The sequence below is a fragment of the Diabrotica undecimpunctata genome, chromosome 6, assembly GCF_040954645.1.
Source record: "Diabrotica undecimpunctata isolate CICGRU chromosome 6, icDiaUnde3, whole genome shotgun sequence".
Classification (NCBI taxonomy): Eukaryota; Metazoa; Arthropoda; class Insecta; order Coleoptera; family Chrysomelidae; genus Diabrotica; species Diabrotica undecimpunctata.
Genome location: NC_092808.1, coordinates 4,334,442 through 4,357,579, shown reverse-complemented (window position 1 = coordinate 4,357,579; position 23,138 = coordinate 4,334,442). Strand labels below are relative to the sequence as shown.

General features: G+C 36.1%; 1 protein-coding gene across 1 annotated transcript in view; it reads right to left on the bottom strand.

The window, feature by feature from the left end:
- Positions 1-4,171, bottom strand: part of shn (zinc finger protein schnurri) — a 78,315-nt gene extending 74,144 nt beyond the window's left edge. Inside the window, exon 1 of the mRNA XM_072534035.1 lies at positions 3,821-4,171. The gene's annotated coding sequence lies outside the window, so the exon portion shown is untranslated. The remainder of the gene's footprint in view (positions 1-3,820) is intronic.
- Positions 4,172-23,138: the final 18,967 nt, after the last annotated feature.

Genomic DNA, 23,138 nt, shown 5'->3' with positions numbered 1-23,138 from the left:
AATGGGAAGAATATTATACGAAACTGCTGAAAGAGGATAGAGTAGAGTACAGATAGGAAAAGATAAGGGAATTAATAGACAACAGAGACGAAAGACAGGAAATCCCTATAATAACATTATCTGAATTGACGGAAACCTTAAAAGAGGTTAAAAACGGAAAAGCCGCAGGGCCTGGAGACATTCCCATAGAGCTGGTTAAATATGGGCCGACTGCACTTTTAGAATTAATAGTAGACCTTTTCAATAAATGTACGTGTGGAGACCAGGAAATTCCTAAAGATTGGAATAAATCATATATAAGCTCCATATATAAGAGAGGGAATAAAAGAGACTGTTCCAATTATAGAGGTATTAGTGTGACGAGCTCTGTGGGCCGGTTGTACGGCAGAATATTAAAGAAGAGGGTTGAAAGACAGATACAAGATATTGAAGAACAAAGCGGCTTTCGTACCGGGAGATCCTGCCTTGATAATATATTTATCCTACGACAAATAATTGAAAAGCGTGTCGAAAGAAGTAGAGAGACCCATTTGGTATTTATAGACCTTGAGAAAGCATATGATAGTGTCCCGTTAAAGAAAATGTTTGAGGTCCTCGAAAGGTCCGGATTGGATTCGACGTATATCCGAGCGATATATAAATTGTACGAAAATGCAGTTAGTTGTGTAAAAATTGGAACCAGAACCTCAAATGAATTTAAAGTCACTAAAGGCCTAAAGCAAGGATGTTGTTTGTCACCGACACTCTTTAAAATATACGTCCAAGAAGCATTAAGGAATTGGAGAAATAAATGTAGATTTATGGGCATCGAAGTGGGACAAGAAACTCTGTATACATTGTTATTTGCAGATGATCAGGTGGTGGTTGCAACCGATGAGGAAGATATAAATTATATGAATCGAAAATTATTTGAGGAATATGCCAAATGTGGGCTTACTGTAAACATAAGCAAAACAGAATATTTAAAAATTGGAGGAAATACCACAGATCTGAGGCTTGAAAACGCAGTTATAAAAGGCTGCAACCAATATAAATATCTAGGAAGCATCATATCAGCAGATGGCAGAGTTAAGATAGATGTACAAAACCGAATAACCCAAGGGAAAAAATGCATCCGAATACTGAATTCATTACTGTGGTCTAATAAAATAAAGATGCATACCAAACTTCGCGTATACAGAGCAATTGTAGAACCAATTACCACATATGGTGCTGAATGTTGGACGATGACAAAGAATGAACGAGATAAAGTAGACGTTGTGGAAATGGATTATCTTAGAAGGTCATGTCGAGTATCGAGAATGGAAAGAATCAGGAATTAGGAAATACGAAACCGTACAGGAATTAGAGATACTCTTTCAGATAGAATACAAGGAAGGCAATTACAATGGTATGGTCACGTGATGAGAATGGAGGAGGAGCGGTGGCCAAAGAAAGCCTTAATGTATGTTCCGCCAGAAAGAAGGAAAAGGGGAAGACCACCAAATTCCTGGAGAAGAGAAATTACAAAAACAATGCAATCTAGAGGCTTAGAAGAGGGAGATTGGAGAGATAGGAAAAGATGGAGGCTGAAATGCGGGAAGCGGCAATCGCCGTAGGACCCCCGTTATATGATGATGATGAGATCGTGTACAGACGCAATATTCGTTATACAGCAAATTACTGAGAAATCACTAGAGTATATTGCGTCGACCAGCATTTCTGTGTCTGATTGACCTAAAGAAAACGTTTGACAGAGTAAGACTCAAATATGTAATACATCTTCTGTATAATAGAGAAATTCCCCCAAATATTATAAAAACTATCGAAAACATTTACCAAAACAACAAAATAGAGGTCAGAATAGATGGAAACTTACAGAACCTATAGAAATAGGCAGCGGAATAAGACAAGGGGATTCATTGAGCCCCATGCTCTTCAATTTGATCATGGATGATATCATCAAAAGCGTTAACAAAGAAAAAAGGAAGAGAAAATATAATGGAAAACAAAGAAATAAAAATACTCTGTTACGCAGACGACGCATTATTGATAGCCCAAGATGAAGATAGTCTGCAAAGACTGGTCCACAGATTTAACATAAGAGCAAAAGAATTATGGAGACTTGAACAAAGAAGTGAGAGATCAAGCAGAAAAAGCAAATAGACTGGCAGGATGCCTTAATATCACTATATGGCGAAACAGACACATTAACACTGAGATGAAGCCAAGAATTTATAAAGCCAGTGTAAGACCAATAATGACATATGCCTCAGAAACAAGACTCGACACAGCCACAACGCAAACGCTACTAGAAACGAAAGAGAAGTGAAGACGTTAGAAGAAAATGTAACTTACAGTGTATAAATGAATGGACACAAAATAGAAAAAAGAATGGAAGAACCACATAAGCAGAATGGAGGAGACCCATTGTCGTAAAAATAGCAAGAGATAAGTCACCAATCGGCAGAAGAAGTATCGGACGACCGCGCAAAAGATGGAGAGAAAACCTTCCATAGAGGTATTAATCCGCCAATGAACAAGCAGAATTGCTTATAAAGAGGAGGAAGAAGAAGAAATGGAGAAATAACTAAAGATTAAGTAGATAAAGTTTGGGACTACCACCGAATCATTGCGAACTTAACCCCATTGAACTAATGTGGGTTCTATGAAGGAATCTGTCAAGAGAAACTATAAATACTACATTTTAACCTGAAGCTATTCATCCACTACTAAACGGTTCAATATCAAAATTTTCATGATTTCATGTGACAATATGCAAAAAGCTATAATAAAATTATAATTTTTTCTGGAAATAACTGTACTCTCACGGGAAGAGATCGACCTATTTACTTATGTTCGCAATAAATGTATGTGTTTATAGCATTTTTCTTAGCTGAGTAGGTACATAGGAACTTGGTGGTAGTATTACGATTACGGTTCAAAATGGTATTGGGATTGAAAGAAGAACTGATATATTTTCCCAAGAGAATATTTGTAATGCTGTTGCACAATAGGAGAATATTATTGATGCTTCCATATGTCAACAATTATACAAATTCACGTAGGTATTTTCCAGATCTGAATAAAATCGATTCCCGTTTAGATATGTTTCAACCATAAGTTGTGCATTGTGTAAGTACTCTTTTGAAAGAAGCCAAAAAGCTCAAATTATTAATTTTTCTGTAATTCACATTTCAAGAGTGCTACATAGTCGACCTAATTTTGGGTAAAGAAGGCAGAATTTTGTATCAAACTGTATTAGTAGTCATATTAACTATTAAATCATTTTTTATTGTTAAACCATTCGTTATATAATATTAACACAATCATTAAACTGATTTTTATGAATGGTTTTAATACAGCACAATTCTAATAAAAATACATGTAAAAATGAGTCATTTTGTGGAATAAATATGGATGTTATTGTAGATATGCTCAGATACGGTCGATATGTGTATTTATGTACTTAACTAATCACTAAAATTCTTGTAATCAGTTCTTGCTAAAGTAAACATTAGAAATTCGACCGTTGTGGGGAAATATCGGAGGATATGGCAACGACGCGGAGTTTGCAACATGTGGTGGAATGATGGAATCCGTGCGGGAAAAGGGGGCAACGATCGTCGAATCGAGACAGACAGCGTATGACGCCAAAGTGATAGTCACAGCGGCGCCAGTATAGTACAATACCGTGCAAAAATTTGTACAAGGATTATCTTATTTATTATCAGTATGTTCTTGAAATGCCAATTAATGCGATACAAATTACATCGAATCATACTTTGAGCTAATAAAAAAAAGTTCAAGTCATGCTATAAAAAATTTGAAAAGTACTTACCTTTACTACAGAAAGCGATTTCGCCTACGTACTATTACAAAACCACAATGTTTACATTATGCTAACACTATCTTCACTCCAATCATCGATTATTCCAACACAATCACTAAAATATACAATAATTTGAATGTTAGGACTATAAAAATTACAAGATTACGAAAATATAGAGTTGGCACTTAGTTATAAATGTTGATTTATCACTTATTGTAATGTTTCATGACTCTTACGCACTTATCTTACAAGATTTACTGCTAATTTGAGATAAATCTACAGATACTGCGTGTACAAAATACACTAAATATGATATGATGGGTCACACGGCGCCATGTTTACTTGTTTGACTCTTCCGTCTCTCTTGCTCGCCCGCGCGCTTCTAGCAATCGCTGTATAAAGCTGACCATGAACACTCCGGGACTAAATCATTATTAATAAATACATAACGGCCACATACGCATATTAACTAGATCAAATATGTTTTTTACGAAACTATAATTTCGACGAAAATTTTTTCAGTATAATAATCTTATTTATCTACCTTATATAAAAGTTGAATCATTATGTTTTTAGTGAGCCGCAGTCAATTATTAATGGCCTACCTTATGGGTAGCGGGTAGATACTCTTTTACGTTCCAGGTAGAAGATAGATCTACTTCAGGGATGCGATCCTACCGACGTGAGTCATAATTGTCTCCCAATCTCCTGGTCTTCTTCTTTTTAAAGTTCCATCTCCTATCGGAGGTTGGATATCATAACGGCTATGGTCACTTTGTTAGCTGCTGCTCTGAAAAGTTGTAGTGAACTACAGTTAAACCATTCTCTAAGGTTCTTCAGCCAGGAGATGCGTCTTCTTCCTATGCTTCTTCTTCCTTGGATCCTTCCTTGCATAATAATTCTCAGCAGCTCATATTTTTCTCCTCTGGTTATGTGACCCAAATATTCTAGTTTTCTTCTTTTTATGCTGTTCATAATTTCTAACTCCTTATTTAGACGTCAGCATTGGTAATCCTTTGAACCCCCGGAATTTTTAATATTCTTCTGTAACACCACATTTCGAACGCTTCTATTTTCCTTATGTGTTGTTTCTTCAATGTCCAAGCTTCCATTCCGTATAGTAAGATAGAAAATATGTAACATCTTAGAGCCCTCAATCTGAGATGCAACTGAAGGTCTCTGATGGTAAGCATTGTTTTCATTTTCACAAATGCTTGCCTTGCAGTTTCAATTCGGACTTTGATTTCTCTGCTTTGGTCATTTTTGTCATCAACCCAGGTTCCCAGATATTTATATGTCTCTACTTTTTCTATTTGGGTTTGCTCTATCATTAATTTTTCATTTCCATGTTGCGTTTTTGAGACAATCATGAATTTAGTTTTTCTCTTATTTATTTTTAGTCCGTATCTAATGCAATAATCGTTAATTCTATTTACCAATTCTTGTAGCGATTCCAGGGTGTCTGCCATTATAACGGTGTCATCAGCGAATCTTATGTTATTTACTATTCTTCCGTTTACAGAGATTCCATCACCCAGATCCGCTATCGCTTCCTGGAATATGGCTTCACTGTACACGTTAAACAGTAATGGTGACAGAACACAACCCTGTCTTACTCCTCTCTTTATATCTATATTTTCGGACTTTTGTTCTTCTATCTTTATATTGGCCTTTTGATTCCAATACAGATTGATAATGATTCGTAAGTCTCGTCTGTATATATCTTTGTTTCTCAGTATTTCTATTAGTTTTTCATGTCGGACCCTGTCGAATGCCTTCTCGAAGTCGACGAAACAGGAATAAATATCTAGGTTCATATCTAAGCATCTTTGAGAGAGGACATTAAAAGCAAACAATGCCTCTCTCGTTCCCAGTCCCTTGCGGAACCCAAACTGAGAATCATCCATATCATCTTCTAGTTTTATATATAATCTACCATGAATCACCTTTAGAAATATTTTGAGGGTATGGCTTATTAGTGATATTGTCCTATAGTCTGAACAATCTTTGGCATATACTGTTTTTGGTATTGCTACAAAGGTGGACACCAACCATTCCTGTGGGATTTTTCCAGTTTTATATACTTCATTAAATAGGTCCAGAAGTGCAGGTAGAGTTTCATCGTCTAGACATTTCAGTAGTTCCGCAGGTATTTCGTCTGGACCTACAGTTTTTCCGTTTTTTGCGTTTCGTATTGCTTGTTCGATTTCCTCTATTATGATCTCTGGCCCCGTTTCGCTGTCGATTTCTTCCGGTACTTGCCGATTATCCTCAAACAGATCTGTTATGTATGTCTTCCATTTTTTAATTTCATCCATTTAATCCATTTCTCTTTAATTTCTATAATGATTTTTCCATTTGCGTCTTTCAGAAGGGCATCTTTCTTTTTTCTCAGTGTATTTGTCATTTCCTTTATTTTTTTATGCATGTTAAAGCTATCATACTGTTTAGCATATGCCTCTATTTCACTGCATTGATTAGCAAGCCAGGTGGATTTGGCCTCTTTTATTTTCTTTCCTATCAATCTCTGTAGTTCCTTGTATTTTGCTTTACTCCTGCTTTTATGTTTCCTTCTTTCCTCCATTAGATCTAAGATTCCTGAAGTCATCCATCTCTGTTTTTTTCTTATTTTTGTCTGCAGTAGCTTTTCTCCTGCCTTTATTAAAGTTTCCTGTACCATGTTCCATTTGTCATTAACATCTGTTGTTTTTATCACGTCTTGTTTGATTTTCTTTAAGTTATCATTTATTTCTTGTTTTAAGCTCTGACGTATAGGTTCTTCTTTTATCTTTGAGACATCAAACCGTGGTATATTTGTTTGTTTTTGGATCTTCTTCAATTTTATCTGCATTACGCCTACTAATGGATTATGGTCTGAATTTATGTCAGCTCCGGGGTATGTTCTCAGAGACTTTATAGCGTTTTTATATCTAGATTTTATTAAAATGTAATCTATCTGGTTTCGAACAATGTTGTCCTCTGAATCCGCAGGTGATTTCCAAGTATAAAGTCTTCTTTTAGGTAATTTAAAATTTGTATTCATTATTACCATCTCCTCGCTTTGGCAGAATTCGACAAGTCTGTCCCCTCTTTCATTTCTTTCTCCCAAGCCAAATTCCCCCACGCATCAGTCCACTTTTCCTTTTCCAACCTTGGCGTTGAAATCTCCCATCACCAACAATATATCATCTTTTTTTGTGGATCTTATGATTTCGTTCAATTGCATGTAGAACCTCTCTATCTCGGTCTTATCTTTGTCGGCAGTTGGTGCATATATTTGTACAATGTTTATCTTTTTAGAAAATGTCTACAATTGAATCATCATCAATCTCTCTGAGTAGGGAGTAAAACCAACTACTGATTTATCTCCTAGTACCTGGGAGAAATTAAGTCTAGTTCAATTCTCCCAACTAAATACCAAAGTTTCCCTTCCCATACCCTATTCTGATGTCGGGCAGCGGCATCACTAGTACCAAGATAGAGCGTAAGGGAAATGATCATGGATTGCTCTGTTATAGAATACTACGAGTTTAAATTTAAATTTAACCGAACAATTACCGGCACAAGTAATCCCGCCTTGTTGGTCAACAGCTACGGGTGGAAGAGAAGAACCGACACGTGGTAGGGCACTTCATTGCCCTGGAGCTGAAAAATTAACTCCGTAAGACGAAAAAGCTAGATCAGCCAACGGCATTGAGATGTGGAAAGCCACATGATGACTACCACATTAAAGATAATTAAACCACTAGTCGATAATTAACTTAATGATCATATAGCTCGAAATCCATGATCCGGCAGGGCAGGACAATCATATTTAGATGACAGGGCCTCTCAGGTCGGCATCAAGGTAAATATCTGTGAAACAAATAAGAATAACTCTATAGCCTTGAAAATTCGAACATGGAACGTAAAGAGTGTATACCAATCTGGCAAAGTAGATAAAACTGTGCCGAAAATATGCAGAATGAAGATTAACAAACCGGGGCTTAATGATATACATTGGCCTGAATCAGGAAAATGTATTACTAGAAATCTAACAATGTATTGTTCCAGTGACAACAACTCCAGTCACAGGCAAGAGTTGGCATTATAGTTGATAAGAATTCTCAAAAAGCTGTTTGTAACTTTGTTCCCTAATCTGATCGAATATTGCTGTTGTCTCCCAACTCTCATTTAAAACGTAAAATAAATATAATCCAAGTATATGCACCCACTGCAGACAAGGATGAAGACACCATAGAAAACTTCTATGAACAAATTGGCAATGTCTCAAAGCTGACTAAAAGACATGATATAAAAATTATAATGGGAGATTTAAACGCTAAAGTGGGCCAAGGAGAAGTGGAAAATTGTGTGGGGCGATATAGACTCGGGGAGAGGAATGAACGTGGCGATATGCTGGTTTATTTCTGGATCAATGAGGAACTCGTAATTGCAAATACCTTGTTCAAACTTCCTAAACGTAGATTATACACATGGAGGTCACCAGAGCTGACAATAACAACAAAATAGTCAAAAATCAAATAGATTATATTCATCCAAATATCATCCAAAACTTATCCAGGAGCGGACATATCCTCCGATTACAATCCGGTAGCTTTGTCGGTGAGAGCGAAACTAAAGAATGTAAAGCACCCTAGCTCCAAGAAAATCATGGCTACAAGGCGGCTCAAATAGGCAACACATATGCGGAAACGAAATTTAAAATAAACGAGAACTTAAGGAAAGTGAAAGAAGGTAATGCAGAAACTCTAACTGTTTTGTATAAAACTTAATGAGGTCGCTGGTTAAATGATAATCGATAAATAATAATAAAAATAAAAATAAAAAATAATAAATAAAAATAATAAAATAAATGAAATAATTTGTTTGTAAGTAAATTAGCGAAAAATAGCAAATGTTCGTAAATAGATATGTAAAATAAAATGCAATTCAAATAACAATTGGCAGATTTAATATCTTATTATCTGTGGTTGGGCCTCGCTCGGAGTCTAAGGTCTGAGGGTAAATATGGGATGCACACCCGATGCTGGTTTGCTTGCTTCTGTCTACGATGAGAGGTTGTTGTAAAGTGGCCGATCATACGAAACAAAATATGTATGTACGCGAATCCATTGGGGTGGTTCTTCTGTTCTTAGGACCTCCGTAAATAGCCGTAAATTAAGCTTAAAGTGGCATTTTAAATTTTCTACACAAAGAATGGGTACGTTTCCTTAAGGACTCTGAAGTGTTTGGGTTGATAAATGTTTCCCAAAAACATGTTGTTTTCAGACAAGTGAATTCTCAGAACTTGACAATAATTAATCAGCCAATTTGAGTTCGAAAATTTAAAGGATGAACTAAAGCCATATTATACTTAGCTAATATACCATGATTGAATAAAAGATTTAACACTAAATAAGGTCATATTCTGAATATTAAAAATAAAATATTTAAATCAGTCTTGATACTTTTCCAAACACTATTGACCAAAAATGGGAAAAAAATTCAACATGCCCTTGTGTCAGTTGGAAACGAAACCCTCAAACCACTTGGGGAAAATACAAAACTGTAACGATTATTTTGCCTACCACATAGGGTATTATTATAGGGCGTTGAAAATTTGAGACAGAAATTATTGGGGTGGAGATAGGGCAAGCCAAACAAACTGAAACATTACGAACGGCCACTCAGGGTTTATTTGGAGAACTGGGACGTGGATAAGTGAATGACAAGGGGACTGAAATGGGGTAACTACAAAAATGAAACAAAAGCTATTTAAAATAAGGACGCCACCTTGAAGAATCTTGCTTGATGAAAGAAAAGGTTCTTCCTTCCTGAAAACACAAAAAGGGTTTAGAGAGTTAGTTAAAAGAAATAAGCAAAATGGTTTAGGGAAAAATTAAATATTTATTACTGTCTTTACCAAATGTCAAAAAAAATAAAGCTAGCTGTCAGATGTCAATATTAAATTTTAAAACAGAACAAATAATATGACAGCTAGATCTAGACCACACCCTAGCATCTACAATTTTAATTATTACAATTTCTTAAACTGTTATGAAAGCAATTATTATTAGAAAATGTTTATTTTTCTTTTAAAAATCAAACACAAAAGTTACCTGGATTTCACTAAAATTTCTGGGGGTGGAAACTGGACTTACACTCTCACAAACAATTCATCTTGCCACACGAACAATTCATATCCAAACTGCGAAAAAGCCTGGGATGGCAACCAGGGACAAACAAAACGAGGAAGGAAGCTGCTGGGTAAAATGGAAACATGTGGTTATCCTTCAAAGTTGTTGTAAATGCCGTTTTATAAATATCTCAGATGAGAGACGGCATGAAAAATAAAACACAGTGATTACTCGTTCAAAATTGACAAATTACATTGAGTATAATTCACTTTTTTCAACAAATTTGCCGGTTTTTAACGCCCACACTCACAGCATCTTGACTGTTCAACGATTCTTCCAAAACATCACTTTAACTTCACATAAACTTTACACTGCTACTCATTTTACCATAAAAAAAGGCGAAAAACGAAAAGATATTTACGAATTTGAATCTAAATTTGGACAAACACTGAAACCAACTGCCTCAGACAGCGGCCTTAGCGAGAGTAATGTAATTATCTTTAAAATTCATTCTCCCGATATGCATGACGATGATCACATTTTAGATAGATAGAAACAATATTACGAGGATCTACTGAACACTGACGTTTTTGCCCAAAAAAGAATCCCAAAAAGCCAAAGTGGCCATCTATAAAACAGTGTTTGTGCCCATTTGAACTTTTGGCAGTGGAAGTTGGACATTACTCACAGATTACGATCGAAAATACAGAGCATAGAAAATAATGGGCATAACCAGGTTGGACAGGATTAGTAATGAGGCAGTTAGAGAACATCTTAAGGTCCAATCAATTATTAATGAAATTGAAGACGCCCAACTCACCAAGATGGTAACACCAGCTAAACAAGTATTGGAAAGGAGAAGACAAATTAAGAGACCAAAGGGCAGGGTAATGAAGACATGGGACGATAATGTAACCTTAATCCTAGAGACAAAGGGAATCAGCAAAGAACAAGAGAGAAACCAAGTGAAGAATAAGAAGCAATGGAGAAAAATTGTGTAGGGAAATAACTAATGACATTACACCGGACATCTTAGGGTAAAATGGTTGAGGATTACATAATATGTATAAAAGAATTACATCTAACCAATGAATAGCTGGGTGGAATACTTTAACCAGGCACTTGGAAAAAACACTGGAATATCGCATTGATACTCACCACATATTTATCAACTACAAAGTAGCCTACGACTCTATGAATAGAAGAGAAATGTTGAAAGCAATGAAAGAGCTAGGAATACCAAATCAGTTGGTTAACAAAACTAACTTTTGAAAAAGTTGAATGTAGAGTACGAATTCAGGGGGAACTGTCTGTACTTTTTAGAACAAATATCGGGCTGCACAAGTGAGACCCTCTGTATACAGTTCAATCTGGCTCTGGAAAAAGTAATACGTATGTCACAAATCACAACCACTGGTTCAATCTATAATATATCAGAGAATAAACGCTGTACGTTTGGTGTATGTAGCATTAAAAGAATCAGCTATAAAAATGGGTTTAATAATAAACACCAACAAAACGAAGTATATGAAAATAAGCACGTAACCAAAAATCCTACCATTTGTTATAGAAAACGACGTCATCGAAGCAATGAACGAATTTGTATACCAGGGAGCGCTCCTTAACACTGAAAATAATACTACCGCAGAGATAAACCGCAGAATTTGCACGTCCAACAGTGCTATTTTGGGCTCAATCTCCTTAAATCCATTATTATGCCGAGAAAGATAAAAATAAAACTCTACAAAAAATAATCCTAATATATTGTTCAGAGACCTGGACTCCAACAAAAAATAATGAAAACATGTTAGGATGTTTCTAAAGAAAAGTACTAAGGCGAATCTATGCAGCAGTGAACGACAATGGAGTGTGGAGAAGACGATACAACTTCGAACTGTATAGAATATACCAGGAACCTGATATCGTAAAACATATTAAGATAGGACGTTTGAGGTGGATAGGGCATGTAATGAGGATGAAACAAAATGACCTAGCTAGAAAAACACTACTTGATAGACCCATTGGTCAGAGAAAAGGTCAGGAACTAGAACAAGGTTCGTTGATAACATCGATGAAGATATGAGAAATATGGGAATGCGTGCTTGGCGGAGAAAGTCGATAGATAGGGACGACTGGAGAGAAATTCTTGAGGCCGGTAGGACCCACGCAGGTTTGTAAAGCCAGAATGAATGAATTAATGAAGATCACATCCTTTATTAAGACCAGCAGCATTAAAATCACGATCACTTCTTAAAAACGAGTACGCTTGGAAACAATTAACTACTACCTATATATGCATTTAACCACAATTATGGTATGAAAATGATATCAGATTCACAATAAAATAAAATTCAATACATATTTTTGAAAAAAAAAATGTTTGACCAAAAAGAAAGAAATGGGGAGGAATGATAAGTAATATCAGTAATCCAAATCCAACACCTGAAAGTGTAAAAGGGAGGAGGAAAAGAAAGTGTTTTATATACTAATACTACCTATTTATTATTTTCACGGAATCCGTTTTAATGATTTATGAATTTATTGCGAAGCGCGAGTGTGTGGTTCGCCTTAATTCGTCAGTTTCATTCTGGAATACTACTTCTCCCCTCTCCCCCGCCGCTCCGCTTCAAAACGTCAAGACATTTGTTATTCTACCTCTTTCTTCGAAAACTTTCAAACCTGTTTAAGCACTCGAGAGCAGCTGTCTTTGTCTGAGCTTGGATTCACCTTACCACCAGCACATACGCTTCGCTCGCTCTAACACATATCGCCTTCCTCGTTTATTTTTTGCCAAGCGTGCGATAGCGATACTGAGTTTAAAGTCTACTTAAAAAACATTATTCCAATGCTATATAAACAGTCACCGATCGAAAAACGGAATTGTGTTTACGATTTAAATTTTGACTTTATAATTTGCATGTCATCGTCATGGTATAGTCGTTTATTTTTTATTCAACATCTCTATAAAATTGGAAATAATACCTCGAATTGTAGTCGATTATGCGTGTGGGATCATAGGCTATTTTTAGGAGAAGACTAATTGCCGAAAAGTACGTAAGCATTAAAGCATCTCGAGATGAATTCTTGGAAAAGCCGAGGGATCACCGATGCATCGCGTCATCTTTTTCTAATCTAGCGGAATTTCCTCTCTCTCTTATTGAAGCGGATTCTCCTCATTGTCCTTGTTTTATGTAACAGGTTTTCAGTTGTATCGGAATCACCCTCGGTTGTCCTTGTTGTTTAGTGCATGGGTATGGTTATGGGCGAGGCGCGAGGCTTACAAGGCACTCAAAGACAGGACCGGCATTGCGCAATAGCAATTAATTAAAAAAAAACTTCTAATATAGATTATGGTCAAATTTCTTAAACTGTACTATTAAGGATAGTGCTATAGTATCAGGTGACCTATATTACGAGTATTAGAGAACAATAAAATTAAAGTTCACTAAAACGGTGGAAAAATATTTTGACGTTTTCTTAACATTTCCATGCTAGAAAAACTTACGCTTTACGCCGTGTGGAGTAACTATGACACTCCACTGAAATACTTCAGGAACTTTTGTTCAACATCAAGTTATAGAATAAAACAATAATTCAAAATGGTTTGCAAAAAAATGTTTTGATTTTTCAATTATTCGTTAAATAAGTGATGGATTTGACCATTACTTAATGGAAATTCATTTCATATAACAATAATCACATAAACCTTTTGTTTTAACACTTCCACAAAATGTATTATAATTTATTACCACTATAGCTGTTTCGGCAGACTGCTTTTCTCAAGTGATCTATTTTTGTTATGCGTTTACACTTTATAGTATTTAACTGAATAAGTTGAGGAGGGGAGAATTGTTTGTCTCAATTTGGTCATTCAAAATTATGTCTGTATTTTTTAATTTGTCAATTTCCATAGATTCTAATAAAGACAGCTTTTTTTTCTTTTGAATAATTATTTCTTGTCCGGTCTCTTCTGTCCCTGTTTTTAATTGTGAATATATTTATGCCGCATCTTCTGTTCTGCGAGACAGAATGCTAATGTCATCGGCATAGGCGGCAATCTGTGTTGATTTATTTGTTAGAAGATTACTTCTTCCTATATTCAGCTGTCTTATCACATATTACATATTTAAGAGTCAGGTTGAATAATGTAGGTTATAAATATATATGGAATGTTGAATATAAAAAGACCACAGATGAGATGGGTTGATGACATTAAAAGAATCTTCTTCTTCTTCCTATGCCGTCCCCATTAACGGAGGTTGGCGACCACATTTTTAAAGGCTTCTCTATCTTTTGCAACGTGGAATAATTCGTCTACAGTCATGTTTGTCCAGTCTCGAATATTTCGCAGCCATGACTTCCTCTTTCTACCTATTCCCTTTTTGCCATCGACTCTACCCTGCATGATGACCTGCAGAAGACTATATTTATTATTTCTTAGTATGTGTCCAAGGTATGCAGTCTTGCGTACTTTTATCGTTCTCAACAATTTTTTGTCTCGACCCATTCTTCTCAGCACTTCCTCATTGGTGACCCTGGCAGTCCATGGGATTCTCAACATTCTCCGGTATATCCAAAGTTCAAAGGCTTCAATCTTTTTAACTGTTTGCGCTTTTAGTGTCCATGTTTCTACCCCGTACAATAGTTGCGACCAGACGTAACATTCAATAAACCTCAGTCTCAGCGCAATATTCAGATTTTTGTCACAGAACAATTGTTTGAATTTTAGGAACGCTGCCCTTGCCATTTCTATTCGTACCCGGATCTCTTGGTCTGGATCTAATTCTGTGTTGATGTAAGCTCCCAGATATTTATATTTTGTCACTCTCTCTATTTGCTGTCCACCAAGAGTTAGTTGTTCATTATTTATTGGACTCCTTGATACTATCATAAATTTGGTCTTATCTGTGTTGATGTCAAGTCCCATTTGAATGCATTCACTATTTATTGCATCTAGTAACGTTTGTAGATCTTTTATACTCTCAGCCATAATTACCGTGTCATCTGCAAATCTCATGGTGTTTATGATTTCTCCACCAATTCTTATTCCCTCTTTTCTTTCCCATAAGGCTTTTCTGAATATGACCTGTGAGTACACGTTGAAAAGCGTCGGAGACAAGACGCATCCTTGCCTAACCCCTCTCGCAATCTGTATATTATTTGTTTCTATATCGTTCACCTTTACTACTGCTTTCTGGTTCCAGTATATAGCCTTAATAAACTCAATGTCTTTTTTGTCTAAATTGATGTTTTTTAATTCATTTATTAACTTCATATGCTGCACTCGGTCAAAGGCCTTCCTAAAGTCTATGAAGCATACATATGCACTCTTGTTATACTCCCGACATTTCTGCAAGAGTACCGTCAACGCAAATAATGCCTCTCTTGTACCCATGCCTCCTCTGAAGCCAAACTGAGTTTCATCTATCTGCTCCTCACATTTCTTATAAATTCGGTTTTGAACAATTTTCAAGAGAATCTTTAAAGGGTGGCACATTAGGCTTATCAATCTATAGTCATTACATGATTTGGGATTGTTGTTTTTTGGTAGAGGTAAAAATATCGATTTAAGCCATTCTTCCGGGATGTTGCCCTCTACATATATGTGGTTGAGAATTCGGGTGAGTCTCTTTATATTACCGTCATCTAAGGCTTTTAACAGTTCAACTGGAATTTGATCAGGACCCGGTGCTTTTCCTTGTTAAAAGTTTCCCTATTAAAAGAATAGCCGGAACAAATTGGAAATATGTTGCTCAGGATAGAGACCGATGGAAGGAGTTGGGAGAGGCCTATGTCCAAATATGGACGACAGAAAGCTAAGGAGAAGAAGAATATAAAAAAATCTGTTTTTTAAACCAGTAAGTAAATTTTGGGGAAACTTCTTATACCGAAAGCGCGCAAGATGACTCACATAAAACTTCATTTCATAAAAAGCGTCATATCAGTAAAGATAAATGAAGAGAATATAGAGAAAAAAGGAAAAAGAAAGGCTACCAGGCTTCAGGGCTGTAAGATCTTGTACGGACATCATTTGCTTGAAGCAACAATAGAAAAACGATCAAATGCATATATTAAAACTCACAATATGTTCGTGAATCTACGTAAAGATCTTCTTCCTTCTTGTATGTAAGCTTTAAAGCCTGTTTCTGTTTCAGTATTAGCCTCATAAATTGTTTAAATTATCGAACCATTTTTTTCTTGGTCTACCAATACTTCTTCGTCCATTTGGTGACTTATCTCGTGCTATTCGTACTATCCTATCCTCTGCCATTCTACAAATGTGTTCGTTCCACTCCTGTTTTCGTTTTGTCACCCATCCATTTACGTCTTCTATATTGCATGATCTTCTTCTGTTTTCGCTTCTCTCCCTATTAAACAGACTTTTCCCTGATATTCGTCGGATTATTTTCATCTCTGTTTATAATAGTCGTCTCGTTTTAGATGTGTCAGGTCTTGTCTCCGCCGTGTATGTTAATATAGGTCTAATTGCTGCTTTATAGATTCTTGTTTTTGTGTCTTGTCTTAGATGTTTGTTCTCCAGATAGTGTCATTAAGAGATCCCGCCGCTTTACTTGCTTTTAAGCTTTGTTGTCATACTTCTTCTTCAACATCTCCGTATTGTATAATGCGTAGTCTGCATAACATAATATTTGGATTTCTTTGTTCCCCATTCTGCAACCATGACCTTTACGTACTGCTTGTATTATTTCGTCCATTATTATATTTAAGAGAAGTGGGCTTAACGAGTCACCCTGTGTGACTGCGCTTTGTACTGGTATACACTGTGTTAGTTTTCCATTTATCTTTGCCTATATTCGATTATGGAAGTAGATGTTTTCGATGGTTTGTATAATATTAATTGGTATGTTTCTTTTATACAGTAGGTGTAAGACGTCCTCGACTTGGATGCGATCGAATGCCTTTGTCGGGTCTATAAAACATAGATATGTTGGTTTATTGTACTTGATGGTCTTTTCTGTGATTTGTCTTAGTACCAATACGGCGTCTACGCAGGATCTTCCGGATCTCGTTCATCTGATAAAGTTGTTAGTTTATTGATTGTGTTGGGTAAGACTTTTGTGGTAAGCTTAAGTGCGGTGTTCATACATCTATAATTGTTGGGGTCTTCTTTCTTTCCCTTCTTGAACATTGGTATCATTATTCTATTTCTCCATGCGTCTAGTATTTTGCAGTACCATATTAGTTTTTGTATAAGTTTTGTCATCTCTAGGGTTATATTTCCTCCTCTGTGTTTTAGACTCTCGATCTACGCAAAGTGTATGATAAAATTTTTGTAAAAACGATTTTGAAGACACTACAAGAAACCAATACCGATCACGCTCTTGTAGCCTCTCAAGCCCTTAAAAATTTCGATAGTGAGTTAACTACAAGATTAAAAATTGGTAACGTGAACATACATAAGAAACTCACCTCTATGAACAGGAGTTACAACCTAAAAACTATCCAAGGCTAAATCATCCTGCCCAAAATATTGAACAATTTATTCGTGTGACAATAAAAAAAATTAATTTCATCCAAATCTTCGGCCAGCAACAAAATAGCTGAAACTATAGTCAGTAAGTTCAAAACAAAAAATTCTGAAAGGAACCGTTCAAACTCTTTCTTCTCAGGTCTTCACTCTTCTCCTCAGGACTTCACGCCAACCACCAACACCAACCACTAGGGAGAATACAACACAAAATACCAACACACAAGTTGTATTCTATACACACCTTAACAACCGAACACCCAAGACAATTATCGCGAAGACAATGGTGACTCTAACGGTTATTAGTATTTACTTGATCTTCAAGCGAAAAAAGAAAAAAATATTTTAATCGAAAGTTTATTAATTTTATTAATAAACATTCGAGTCTTTCATTACTTTAGTTTAATCTTACATGTAATGATCAGCTTTTTAATTTCTTCTTTTTTAGAAACTGATTTCAAGTGTTTGATGGATAATGCTAAAGAAATCTTTTTATATAAACAAAGTCCGTTTATGCATTTGACATTCTATAAAACAAGCCCTAATTCATTAAGCATAGAAGATACAAGTCCGAAGTCTACAAAATAAAAAAAAATACTGACATAATTTTTAAATAACTTATGAACAGTTGGGGCTAGTGCGGTACTGCGCAAAAGGCCTCTAGTTCAGTCGACTGGATTTGATTTGTTGTATTCTTTCTTGCAAGTTATTTGAGATATCGAGTGTGAATGGAACAAAACAACCAGATTGAATCAAGTCAAAGCAAAGCTGTTTTTGTTGTGTTGCAGTTCACTGTCTGCGTTGCTAGGACGACTGTTTGAGACCTTTAAATTTTTAATACAACGTTGTCGAATTCCATTGAAAGGCTAGTTCATTTAAGAGCATATTTATAATGTATTAATAAATATACTTGTATATAAAGTTTATAAGAAAACAAATTACAGAAGCCAAATGTAAACATTGAGAAAATGCAGCTGCTTTATAATGAAAATTGGATTTATTGTGGATCTATATATAATGTCGGTTTACAACGTTCTTTGACGTCTTCCGATTTCCATTCTCCATCTCATTCTATCGTTCCATATATCGTCCTCCAGTTCTCTTTCCCTGATTTCTTTATCAACTCCTCTCCAACTTCTTCTAGGCCTTCATGGTCTCCGCCTACCTCTTGGTTGTCATTCAAGAATTTGTCTTGGTATTCTATTGGCATTCTCCTTACGTGTCCGTACCATCTGAATTGTGTCGTTTTGATGTCATCAACAATATTATGTGTAACCCCCATGATTTCTCGGACTCTCTCGTTTGTTATTCTGTCGCGTCTGGAGATTCCCGCCGAGCGGCGCCAGAAGTCCATTTCTGTTGCTCTAAGCATTTTCTCTGTTCTGTCTTTTAGGGGCCATATTTCGCATCCATATGTTGTGATACTTTTTATTATGGTGTTGTATATTCTTTTATTTTCCTTAGAGATGTTTTTATCCCACAGTACGCTGTTCAGTAAGGCTATGCCTTTCCTTCCCTGTGTATTTCGTTCCTTAATGGCTGCATCTAATTTTCCGTCCTGAGTGATCTTTACTCCTAGGTATTTGTAGTCGTCACATAGTTTGATCTTTTGATTTTCCTCTACGAGAAGGTTATGTTGATCTCCTCCGATACTCAGTTTTTTCCATATTCTCTTCCAAACCCCACTCTGTATACTCTTCTAATAGTTTTCTCATCATGTAACTAAGGTCTTCAGAGTCCTGTGCGATGATGACCTGGTCATCCGCAAAGCACAGAGTGTACAAAGTTTAGTCCATTAGTGGTATGCCCATATTCGTACATTTTTTCTTCCATTTGTTGAGTGCTGCTTCGAGGTATATTTTGAATAATGTTGGGGATATGCAGCATCCTTGTCTCAGTCCTTTAGTCACTTTAAATCCCGGTGTTATCAGATTTCCTGTTTTAATTCTTGTTGTTTGTTGGTAGTACAACGGTTTTACCGCTTCAATCAATTCTATGTTTATATTTGTTTTCCCCAGTGCCTCCCATAATTTATCAAGCGGGACACTATCATATGCTTTCCTAAGGTCTACGAACGTCAGGTGGACTTCTTGGCCATGAGCAACTTTCTTTTCAATTATCTGAGTAATAGAGAAGACATGGTCTATTGTAGATCGACCTGCACCAAAACCAGCCTGTTCTTCGGCTTCCATATCTTGGTATTCTTCTTTTATTCGATTTTTTATTATTTTCCCATATATTCTGCTAATACTAACTGCAATTTCTCTATAGTTTTCAGGTTTAGATTTATCTCCCTTTTTATGGATGGTGCTCATATGCGATTCTTTCCATTCCTCAGTTATTTCATGTTTATTTATGCATTCCTGGAAAAGTTGTCGTAGCCGTTGAATTAGTATTTTGGGTCCATATTTGATGAGTTCCGGAGCTACATTTCCTGGGTCAGGTGATTTGCCATTCTTTAGATGTCTGCATACGGTTTCGACTTCTCTCTCATTTACTCTCTTTGATGATCCTATCAGCCTGACGCCTTGTAGACCATAGTTCTCTAGCTGTTTGAAGGGCTCTCTTGTCTGTGTTAGTAAATCTTGAAAGTATTCTTCCCAAGTTTGCGGCGATATGGACCGGATAATATCTCTTTTTCTGTTGTTTCTTAAATTTTTTAACCCTTTCCAGCTTTCTGAACTTTGGCTTCCACCAATGTATGTATTTAGCATGGTGTACTTTTTTTCCCAGGATTCATTTTTCTTTTGGCATATTTTTCTTCTGACCATCGCTTGCATTCTTTTGTATTCGATTCCGTCTTCCACATTTCTTGTGTTCAGATATTTTTGATACAATTTTCTTTTCTGTGTTATTTCCTGCAAAATATCTTGATCCCACCAATATGGATTTTGTTGTCCGATCTTTTCATATCGCCCTAGTGCTTCTAGGACAGCGGCGTGTATACATTCTTTGATGGTTTTGTATAACTGATTAACATTCCTGGTATTATCTTCCGTTTCAATTAGTTTTTGTTCCAGTCTACGTTTATATAGGTTTCTAACACTTTCTTGGTGTAAACTATTCAGATTGTATCGTACTTCTTGTACTTGCTCCTTTGAATGGTTATCTTGCGGCGTTTTCTGTTCTCTTTTATGTGGAAATTAAATATCTGAACGTAGGAGGTAGTGGTCACTGCCGCAAGTGGGTCCTCTACATGCTCTTACGTCTGTTATTTTCAGTCGACTTTTTTGTTTGAGGATGACATAGTCTATAACTGATTTTAAGTTTCGTGTTTCCTGAGTCCACGTATATTTATGAATGTTTCTATGTTGGAAATATCCATTCATAGATCTATGATCTATTCTATGGGCATACCACTAATGGACTTAATGGAAATATCCATTCATGGATTCCATCTATTGTGGATCTGCCTTGCATAAATCAAACTGATTTTCCGTTAATTCGGTTTTTTAATGCCGTCTATCAATTGCTCTCTCTCTCTCTCATATTCTGCTATGGTCCAATTTCATAAAATATTGTTATGAATGTAATCACGCGCTGCTACTCTATTTAATATCCATGCTATACGATGGAGCCATGGAGTTACCAATAAAAACCCTTCTGTGCTGTGTCCTCTTATAGAGCAATTATTGGACTCTGATTGATGACTTATATAAGCGTCTGAAACTGTAGAAATGCAATACCTATTGTCCATCAAAATTTATCAAAAATCAATGACTTCCAACAAAACCCAAGAAGCTCTTTCTTTAGACCAATTAGATCCTGAGAGCACTTGGAATTTATCTCAAAGATAAGATAATCGAGGCTGCAAAAGACTGAGGCAGCGGTTTCCACGTAAGCCGTGTCAAAAAAGAACATAAAACTAGATACGGAAGAAACGATGAATACAGAGCGTTATCGAAAGAAATAAAAAAAAACAGTACCACAAAGACAAAGCTGATGCAGAGAGATAGAGGAACATGGCTGTCGAAATGAACCGAGGGATTTATTTCAGAAGATCAAAATCCTTACCAGAGAATTTAAATCTCAAACGTGGTCTGTAATAGATAAGGAAGGTAATCTAAAGACCGATACTGACGAAAATTCGAAACATGGCGAAACTACTGTGGCGAGCTATATAAAAATAACCCTATGACTACCCTAGGAGGTACCAGCAGAAAATCAATGGCCCTATGACTACCCTAGAGAACCTACTATCTTACTCGCTGAAGTCAAAGATGGAATTAAATCGCTAAGAGAAATAAATACCCAGGCATTGATTCAATACCAGGTGAAATACTACAGTTACTACGTAACAAAGGATATCATCCATTCTATCTGTGTCGCTGTTTGGAATTCAGGAAAATGGCCATCTGATTGGTGTACCTCAATTTATATCCCGCTACACAAAAAAGAAACTACTACCAGATGTAAAAACTACCGCACACTGTCACTAATAACACATGCTAACATGCGCATGCGTTGTAAGTCTCTATTTGACAGAATATAGTCTATCATAGATCTTTGTCCTCTACTGTTTTCAAAAGTGTATCTGTATTGTTCTTTGTGAAGGAAAAATGTATTTTTCTGCAGAGGTCCGTCAGAAGGTCTTCATTTTCATTATATCGCTGTTTTATTCGTGGAACTATATCATTACCAACACGGGCGTTAAAATCACCCATAATGATTATATACTCATCGTTTGGGGTCTCGTTTATTACAGTCTGAAGCTGTTCGTAAAAGTTTTCTCTTGTGGTGGTATCTCTGTTGTTTCCTGGTGCATAGATTGCTATCACATTCAGAGATTTGACATCCAGTTACTTATTTAACTTCTACACTTACTATTCTTTCAGAGGTATATTTATATTCTTTCACTTGGTGTAAAAATTTTCTATGTACTAACAGAGCGACTCCTTCTTTGGCTCTGGTTTCTGTCACACCACTATAAATCATCAGATAGTCATCTAGCATATTTTGATCCTTTCCTCTTTTCTTCGTCTCTTGTATATTTTTCTGTCTTATATTTTTTTCTACAAACTTTTGTAATTTCTTGCTCTCTTTAGAGACTTTACGTTCATTCTTGTTCCGAGGCATAATCTTGTTTCTGTGAGCTGTATGGTTTTAAAGTCTATCAGTAGGGTGCTAATCTGGCTGTGGACCCCCTCCTCCTTTATCCGGGCGTGGGACCGGTAACAGTTGGAGTCTGGTGAACTACTCGATCCACCCAACAAAACTGCAGGCGGAGTTACTACCCAAATTCGGAATGCTTAATAATACACGCAGAGATTTTTATAAAAGATTAAGTGAACACCGATAAAATATTTTACTTCCTTTAGTATGTTAGTTTTGCCTGATATGCTGATTCCAAGAAATATTAGTTCTATCTACAGTTCGTTCGTGACAGTGACATGTCTGTAAATGAAAGTTACTGATACTGCCAGCTATTAAAAATTGAAAGAAGGTTATAAAATGGCACAAAGGCATTTAAATCTTGGCGAAGAGCTCACAAAATGTCAGTAGGTTTAGTTTAGCTTCGGTGTGAGCCTCTCCTGCTCCTAAAGCAACATTCTAAGACCATACAATAGTTTTTCAATTGTATCCAGGCAAGTAATAGTTTTTGGGCGTCAACAGTGGAGTTCTGTTCATTTGAGAGCATTTTCACTCATACACTCGCCCTAAAATTCGGTAATACCCTCGTATGCTTACTTTCTGGATACCTCTCGTAAAAAAAAGACAG